Here is an 8,206-nt window from a genome sequence, read left to right on the forward strand (position 1 = left end):
GGCCCTCTAAATTCTGAAGGACAGTAAACTGGTCCTTTGTGTAGAAAGTTTGGGGTCCCCTGCCCTGGACTCTTCATTGAGCCAGAAGAGTGACGGTTGCTGTGTGCCTGGCTGCTATTGCACTAATCTGGGAAAGGAACCTGGGAGAAATCAGCGGCCCTTCCGAGGGGTGAGCACTACAGTAACAAGCAGGCTGAGAGGGCAAGAATAAAAGCTTCCATCAGTGCCTTCTCACAGAGGGATTTTTATTTTTAACAAAGTCCTTTTAAAAAGCAAGCCTGTCCCTTGGATGATTGTGTTTCGGTGAGAAAAGGACCTAAAAGTACAAACTTCAAGATTCTTCTATGTATTGTTAGTTGTGAAGTTCCCCATGGGGCCCCTGTCCTCAGTATATAGGGTCTGTGTCTGGCTCCAGCGTGGGCCCTTCACCACCCATCCCCCATATCAGTGCAGATTGTGTAATCTGGGGTCAGAAGCTCCGGAGTTCCTCAGCTTTTCAGCGGTTGCAGAGCACAGACGGTCAGATTGGAAGGCCTGGATGTTCCTCAGACATTGCAGGGTGGTAATCTGAATGTCACATACATTTATTGCCCTGGGATAGGCCCTCCTGCCAATAGCTTCCTGCCAGGGGACCAACAGCAACTCAGTCTGGTTGTTGGCCAAAATAAACTCCGCCTCTGGATGGGCTTTGCATCCAATGTCCATGGAGATGCTTTCTAACTGAGTCTGTATCTGAACGTGGATTGGTTGTTGGTGGCAGACGGCCGGTCTGAGTATTTCTGGGATCTCTCGGGATTACAGAGAATGGTGGGAATTGCTGAAGTCAGAGGAGAATGGGCAGACTGGGTCCAGATGATAGAAAGACAACAGTAACTCAAATAACCACTCGTTACATCCAAGGTATGCAGAATACCATCTCTGAACGAACAACACATCCAACCTTGAAGCAGATGGTCTACAGCAGCAGAAGACCACACCGGGTGCCACTCCTGTCAGCTAAGAACAGGAAACTGAGACTACAATTGGCACAGATCACCGACATTGGAGAATAGAAGAATGGAAAAACGTTGCCTGCTCTGATGAGTTTGGATTTCAGCTGTGACATTCAGATGGGGGAGGGGTCAGAATTTGGAGCATGGATCCATCCTGCCTTGTATCACCGGTTCAGGCTGGTGGTGGTGTAATGGTGTGGGGGAGGAGGAGGGGGGTAATGGTGCAAGCTGGTGGTGTAATGGTGTGGGGGAGGAGGAGGGGGGTAATGGTGCAAGCTGGTGGTGTAATGGTGTGTGGGGGAGAAGAAGGAGGAGGAGGAGGAGGGGGGTAACAGTTCAGGCTGGTGGTGGTGTAATGGTGTGTGGGGGAGGAGGAGGAGGAGGGGGGTAAGGGTTCAGGCTGGTGGCCGGGGTGTAATAGTGTGGAGGAGGGGGGGGTAATGGTTCAGGCTGGTGGCCGGGGTGTAATGGTGTGGAGGAGGGGGGGGGGGTAATGGTTCAGGCTGGTGGCCGGGGTGTAATGGTGTGGAGGAGGGGGGGGGGGTAATGGTTCAGGCTGGTGGCCGGGGTGTAATGGTGTGGAGGAGGGGGGGGGGGGGTAATGGTTCAGGCTGGTGGCCGGGGTGTAATGGTGTGGAGGAGGGGGGGGGGGTAATGGTTCAGGCTGGTGGTGGGGGTGTAAGGGGTTCAGACTGGTGGTGGTGTAATGGTGTGGAGGAGGGGGGGGTAATGGTTCAGGCTGGTGGTGGGGGTGTAAGGGGTTCAGACTGGTGGTGGTGTAATGGTGTGGAGGAGGGGGGGGTAATGGTTCAGGCTGGTGGTGGGGGTGTAAGGGGTTCAGGCTGGTGGTGGTGTAATGGTATGGGGGGGTCTTGGCACACTTTGTGCCCCTTAATACCAACTGAGCATGGTGTAAACCCCACCCCCTACCTGAGTATTGTTGCTGACCATGTTCACCCCTTTATGACTACAGTGTCCCCATCTTCTGATGGCTCCTCTCAGCAGGATAATGCACCATGTCACAAAGCTCCAATCATCTCACCACTGGTTTCTTCACCATGACAATGAGGTCACTGTCCTCCAATGGCCTCCACACTCACCACATCTCATCCAATAGAGCACCTTTGGGATGTGGTGGAACGGGAGATTGGCATCATGGATGTGCAGTCGACAAATCAGGCAGCAACTGTGTGATGCCATCATGTCACTATGGAGGAAAATCTCTGAGGAAAGTTTCCCGCACCTTGTTGTATCTATGCCACCAAGAATGAAGGCAAAAGGGGGTCCAACCCGCTACTAGCAAGGTGTACCTAATAAAGTGGATGGTTAGTGTAGTTCTACAGAGAAGTTGTATCCCTGGTTAGAGCCTGTGGCGCATGGTGTTGGTGTGTTGCTGTTGAATGCTGAAAGCCTTCGTCTTCTTGGTTCAAATCTGAAGTGGTGACAATAAAAGTGCTCTGTGGCCACTCAATAAATGTTTTTCTATTGTTCCCATCGTGTCTTCAGTATAAAGTTCTACAGAGAAGTCGGATTGCTGGCTGGAGCCTGTGGTGCGAGGTGTTGGTGTGTTGCAGTTTAATGCAGAACACTCAGGATTTCTTGGTTCGAATCCCGGATGTGATGACAGTTTTATGTTTCAAAGACTTAGAGAGTCTCTCCATGATATATCCATGATATAGGGCCACCAGCAACTCCTTCTATTGTCTTCTGGTTGTGTGGCGCAGCATGGAAGCTCCTGATGTAGAAACCAGAGGCTTGTGGGTTCGATTCCCATCAGAGAGCAATGATGGTTCTTCAAAGTTGCACCAAGACTTTGAGGGTTGCGTGAAGGCCGGATGAAGGTGTAAAGACTGTTCAGGAGTTGACGAAGTTGGTGGTGCGGGCCACCATTGGTTGAACTTGAAGAATTGGGACCCTAGAGGACCGAAACAATGAAGGACAGTTAATGAAAAAATATGATAAAAACATTACAGAACAGTATCCATTTGATTGCCATTACCTGGTTTCGAGGGCATTACTTATGGTCGGAACTATTGAAGTTTCACACTGTGCCAAGGTGCCTCTTTGATTGTTACATGGCTGCAATGTGGCTTCACTCACATGGTGCCAAGGTTGCCCATTTGGTTGTTACATGGTTGGAATGAGGCTTCACTCACATGGTGCCAAGGTCGCCCATTTGGTTGTTACATGGCTGGAATGCGATTTCACTCACATGGTGCCAAGGTCGCCCATTTGGTTGTTACATGGCTGGAATGTGCCTTCACTCACATGGTGCCAAGGTCGCCAATTTGGTTGTTACATGGTTGGAATGAGGCTTCACTCACATGGTGCCAAGGTCGCCCATTTGGTTGTTACATGGCTGGAATGTGCCTTCACTCACATGGTGCCAAGGTCGCCCATTTGGTTGTTAGATGGCTGGAATGCGGCTTCACTCACATGGTGCCAAGGTCGCCCATTTGGTTGTTACATGGCTGGAATGTGCCTTCACTCACATGGTGCCAAGGTCGCCAATTTGGTTGTTACATGGTTGGAATGAGGCTTCACTCACATGGTGCCAAGGTCGCCCATTTGGTTGTTACATGGCTGGAATGTGCCTTCACTCACATGGTGCCAAGGTCGCCCATTTGGTTGTTAGATGGCTGGAATGCGGCTTCACTCACATGGTGCCAAGGTCGCCCATTTGGTTGTTACATGGCTGGAATGCGGCTTCACTCACATGGTGCCAAGGTCGCCCATTTGGTTGTTACATGGCTGGAATGCAGCTTCACTCATATGGTGCCAAGGTCATCCATTTGGTTGTTACATGGCTGGAATGTGGCTTCACTCACATGGTGCCAAGGTCACCCACATCGTGGTTACTCAGTGAGAGAGTTCGCTTCTTAACCTCTCATTACACAGAGATGCCCCTTTGCCGCCAAGCACACAGTTGCTGTTCCACCCCAAACAGCTCTGAGTAGACACCTCCTTGACATGCTCTGGGAATCGAACTCACGGCCTTCAGATTCCTCATTCACCGCCCAATATGCTGCGCCACAGACCCTGGATGCTCAAGTGTGACAGCAGTGCCTATATATCCTAAATTCAACCTGCAAAATGCTGTAACTCATAGCAACCAACATGAAGAGGATTCAAAAGACGATTGGTTGCTGTTGGTTTCAGCAGTTTGTCCAATGTTAATAAATAAATTAATCTGGAAAGATGATCATCTGAGGATTTGAACTTACGACCATTCCGTTTGGGAGTTCACCAATTTACCCTTAAGGCTATAGCCCATAGATGGTGGGCGTGGCTTAAAACCCTACCATATGATCAGCGGATGTATGTCCAAACATTGTACTAAATATCCATCATCTAACAAAAACCAGTCTCCCAGTTGACCTTCCGAAGGATATTCCCATCTGGTAAAAATGTGTTTTCAAGAATACGTTCCCTTGAGCATTATCATAATTGCAGCTTGCAAAGTACAATAACCCAAAGCAACTATAATAATATCCCCGGTCTGAAAGTTGGTTGGTTATTATGGGCGTCTTCAGTTTATGTAACTTTAATAAATGAATCATGAAAAGGTGGCTGCTCGGGGATTTGAACTTGCAGACTTATCGTTTGTGAGATCAGCAGCATACATGCAAGGCCATTGGGTCAGATGGTGGGCTGGGCTTAAAACTAGACCTTTAATATCCTGAAATAACACATGACTCAATATTCGAAAATTGTATTAAATTGCTACAATCGGATTCAATACTAGTCTGCCACTTGGCATAGAGGAAATTACCATTTGGTAAAACTGTACTTTAAGGAGTCCATTGCCATGAACCAACAGGAACTATCTCAACTACTGCCTACAAAGTGCAGTAATCCATAGCAACTAATAAGAAAGGATAAATCCTCTGAAAGGTGATCGGTTGCTTTAGGTTTTTGCGATTTTATTAAATGAATTTGAAAAGGTGGCCACCTGGGGGCTTCAAACTTGCAACCATTTCACTTGTTAGCCCGGTGTCTTACATACAAAGCCACTGCCTCAGATGGTGGCTTGGGCCTCAAAACTGGGCCTTTCATTTAATGGAATACCATATGATAGAGCATTAATATTCACACAATTTACTAAACTGCTACCATCAGACCTAGGCAAATCTCTCACTCGGCTTAGAGGAAATTCCCATCTGGTAAACCTGCACCTTCAAGAGTCCATTGCCACCAACCACAGAGCACTATCTCAACTGCTGCCTACAAAGTGCAGTAATCTTTAGCAACTATAAAGAAAGGATAAGTCCTCTGAAAGTTGTTCGGTTGCTTTAGGTTTTTTTTATCAAATATGAAACGGTGGCCACCTGGGGGTTTCGAACTTGCAACCATTTCACTTGTTAGCCCGGTGTCTTACATACAAAGCCACTGCCTCAGATGGTGGCTTGGGCCTCAAAACTGGGCCTTTCATTTAATGGAATACCATATGATAGAGCATTAATATTCACACAATTTACTAAACTGCTACCATCAGACCTAGGCAAATCTCTCACTCGGCTTAGAGGAAATTCCCATCTGGTAAACCTGCACCTTCAAGAGTCCATTGCCACCAACCACAGAGCACTATCTCAACTGCTGCCTACAAAGTGCAGTAATCTTTAGCAACTATAAAGAAAGGATAAGTCCTCTGAAAGTTGTTCGGTTGCTTTAGGTTTTTTTTATCAAATATGAAACGGTGGCCACCTGGGGGTTTCGAACTTGGAACCATTTCACTTGTTAGCCTGGTGTCTTACATACAAAGCCACTGCCTCAGATGGAGGCTTGGGCCTCAAAACTAGACCTTTAATTTAATGGAACACCATATGATTAAGCATTATTATTCACACAAACTAAACTGCTACCATCAGACCTCGACAAATCTCTCACTCGGCTTAGAGGAAATTCCCATCTGGTAAAAGCGCACCTTCAAGAGTCCATTGCCACCAACCACAGGGCACTATCTCAACTGCTGCCTACAAAGCGCAATAACAACGTAGCAATCAATATGGAAGGACACCTTGGCCTCAAAGATGATCGGCTGCGTAAGGTTTCTGCAACTTTAGTAACTAAATCTGAAAAGGTGGCCAACCGAAGATTTGAACTTGCAACCATTTCTTTGCTAGCTCAGTGGCATACATACAAGGGCATTTCCTCTGATGGGAAGTGGCTCTCAGAACTAGAGCTTTAATATCATGGAATACCATATGACTAGGACATTATTATTCAAACATTTTACTAAATTGTTACCATTAGACCTAGACTAGTCTCCCACTTCCCCTCCTCCTAAGCGCACTTTGAAAACTCCATTGCGTTGAAGCACAGGACACCATCTCAACTGCTGCCTACAAAGTACAGTAACCCCCAGCAACCAAGTACCTAGCCTGAAAGCCAATTGGTTGCTATGAGCTACTATAACTTTAATAAAGGAAAACAAGCAGGTGACTACCTCAGGATTCAAACTCACAAGCATTGTATTTATATAACCACTGACCTACACACAATGCCACCAGCAAAGATGATGGGAGTGTCTAAACCAGTAGTTGTAATATCATTACAAATTTCCACATTAGGGGCTTCATGTCAAAAAATGTACTGAATTGCTATCCTCAGACTAAAGCCCCGTACACACGAGTCGAAATTCGGCCGGGAAATTTTCGTCCGATGACCGATCTGCCGATTTTCGGCTTGTTAGTATGATGCTTCCGACAACCGACTGCGACTTTTCGGCCGAAAAAAATTCTGGTGTGCAGGCTATAAAATTTTTGTCCACCGTCAAAACACGGCCGATTTTCGAGCAGTCAGTACAGATTTCAACAGGGAAAAATCTGATGAGCTAGACTGGGCATGCTCAGAGATGAAAGAACACAAAGAAAGCAAACCAACACATGACATCACTTCTGAAGTAGAATTTTGTCATGCGGGAAAATTCGTGTGCAGTCTAGGCACATTCCAACCAACAAAACACAACTCTGGACAAAAGACGGACGATCGGTCGGCGGAAATTTGTTGCGTGTGTACGAGGCTTTAGACTAGTCCCCTATTTGTCTGGACCATTCTCATGAACCACATGGCACAATCTCAACTGCTGCCTAATGTTCAATAAAGAAGTCTGTAAAGGTGGTTATTGGAGCATTCAAACTCACAACGCTTTGACCTGTAACAGCACCAGCTTTCTCGCAGTTCCACGGCCTCAGACACTTGATGAGCTTCTACTAGTCTTCTACTAGTCTCAACCTAGTCTCTCACTTGGCCTACTAAAAGATCTTTTCATCAGGTAAAACTCTCCTTACAAAAGTAAAGTCCATTGAACCATAGGACATCGTCTCAACTGATGCCATTATCTTCAAGATCTTTCACCAGACATGATCTCCATCTCTACTCCATCGAAATTCTCCAACACTGACCTGCTTTGCTAAGGTATCTTCTCATCTGGTAAAACTGTAGTTTTAACAGGAAACTCTCTTGACTCACAGAGCACGGTCTCAACTGCTGCCTAAATCTTCAATAAAGAAGCCCAAGCTGGTTATCTGAGGATTCAAACTCACAACCCTTGGCCTACAATAATACCAGCATACATGCAATGCCACAGCCTCAGAGAATAAAGGATAGCTTGTTGTGACCAGACCAGAGCAGACCAGACCAGACCAGACCAGACCAGACCAGACCAGACCAGACCAGACCAGACCAGACTCTCACTTGGCCTTCTAAAAAGATCTTTGTATCTGGTAAATCTCCCCTTTCAAATGTCAATTCCGTTGAGCCATAGGAAATCATCTCAACAATGCCATTATCTTCAAGATCTTTCACTACACATGGTCTCCCTCTCCATCAACAGTCTCTGACACGGACCTGGTTTACTAAGAGATCTCATCTGGTAAAAACAGTCCAACAGTTTCAACACTCCATTCTCTTGAACCACAGAGCACGGTCTCAACTGCTGCCAAAACTTCAATAAAGAAGTCTGGAAAGGTGGTTACTTGAGGATTTGAACTCACAAACCTTTGCACAAAAATTCAGCCTAGCGCTCACTTCGAAGGGGAAGACTGGCGTGCTGCTCTCCTCAGGCAGGGAACTCCAACATGGGTACATAGAAAAGAAAGGAAAAGGAGGCGCAAACACCTAGTGCATTACCCGTGGTCAATATTTGCAAATTTTTAATAAAAATGCCAAATGCATACTCACAGACGTAAAGATAAAATCATGTTACAAGCATC

This window comes from Pelophylax lessonae, assembly GCF_965119305.1.
Source record: "Pelophylax lessonae genome assembly, chromosome: 9".
NCBI lineage: Eukaryota > Metazoa > Chordata > Amphibia > Anura > Ranidae > Pelophylax > Pelophylax lessonae.